General features: G+C 51.9%; 1 protein-coding gene across 1 annotated transcript in view; it reads right to left on the bottom strand.

Moving 5' to 3' along the window:
- MYOZ1 (myozenin 1) overlaps positions 1 to 793 on the bottom strand; it is a 19803-nt gene extending 19010 nt beyond the window's left edge. The window contains exon 1 of the mRNA XM_019502434.1: positions 578 to 793. The gene's annotated coding sequence lies outside the window, so the exon portion shown is untranslated. The remainder of the gene's footprint in view (positions 1 to 577) is intronic.
- Positions 794 to 1404: the final 611 nt, after the last annotated feature.

Raw genomic sequence — 1404 nt, 5'->3', positions numbered from 1 at the left:
GCCGGGGTCAGGGGGGGGGGGGGGAATTTTTAGAGTGGGAAAAGGGAGAAAAATCTGCCTGCCTGAAATATGAACTCCCAGCAGTAGGTGTGGAGAGGTCATTCCACTAGGGGTGGAGCTCTGTTAACACAATACAGTAGTCCCAGAATGAGACTGAAAGAAACCTGCTGTGTCTCTCTCTAATCCTTCACTGATTCCCAGGCAGGCTCAGAGCCAGGGGAACCTGTAGTGCTCACTGAGCCCAGGGGAGGAGAGGGAATCCCAGGCAGGACAGGAATCCTGCAGTATTCAGTTGTCCCCTGGCTAAGCCAGGATGATAGATCATTCAGGGACTCCAAAGAGAGGCTACCATGGTCTTGCACCCAACTACTACCCCAGGCACAGAGCTGGGGCAAGAAACATAGCTTTCCTGCAGCTGGGCTGTGCCCTGAAGCAGTTCCTCCCCACCAATCTGCAGCAAACTTTCCAGCACTGCTTTCCTGGCCCCAGGAAGGTCCCTACCCTCTAGCTCCATGTCTGCCTTTGTCCTGTTCCCTCTAGGCTCTGGGGTTGTTATTTTGCTGTTAGAGGAACTCACCTCACGCTCCCAGTGCCAGGCTCAGACACATATACACACCCCTTTCCCACGGCCCTGCTGCAGCAGGATGGTCTCCACGTCCCTCCTCCAGGCACTTAGCAGGAGGCTCAGCTCCCAGCCCCTGCTCACCCAGGGTGCACGTTCTTAGTCCAGGTCTGCACAGCACAGAGTGCTGATGCGGAGTGCTGTGAATTTGACTCCTGGAGACTGGTCATACAGGCATCCTGAGGTTATTAATAGTAGACAGCACAGAGTACATGGGTCTCAGATAGCACCAGCACAGGGGCGAGGAGGAAAGTAAAAGAGTGCACCTCAGCACTCCTCTTGCTCCTGCAGTCCTGATCCAAATACCATGTGGGTGCCCAGCTTGTCAAAACCATTGCTCTTTTCCCTCTGTATAAAAGCAGTGTTCTTTTCCCATTCAACACTATGCTGCACCTTCATAATTCCTCCCCGTGTGCCCTGCACACCCTTGAACCTCACTCGACTGCATGGCACCTTCTGCACCCACCTCACCCTGCACACCACTGCTTCCTCTAAACTCCTATCCCCTACTTAACACCCTTGTAATTTCTCCTGCCCCAATGCCCTACTGCAATGATTCTCAACCAGGGTGATGTGGCACCCTCGGATGCTTTAAGATCTTTTCAAGGGTGCCCCACAGCATTAGCACTGTTAGGGGTGCAAATATGATTCACAAGATAAACCTCAGAGTTTTCAAATAGGAACCCAAATTATTAAAAGCTTCCTGACCTGTTGTGGTCCGAGTTCTTTGCAACAGATGGTTTACTCTATTATTTTGCTGTAGTCAAAAACAGAGTGAGAAC

This window comes from Gavialis gangeticus, unplaced genomic scaffold, assembly GCF_001723915.1.
Source record: "Gavialis gangeticus isolate Ggan-Ray unplaced genomic scaffold, GavGan_comp1, whole genome shotgun sequence".
In the NCBI taxonomy this organism is placed as follows: Eukaryota; Metazoa; Chordata; order Crocodylia; family Gavialidae; genus Gavialis; species Gavialis gangeticus.
This window is presented reverse-complemented; position numbering and strand designations above follow the sequence as displayed.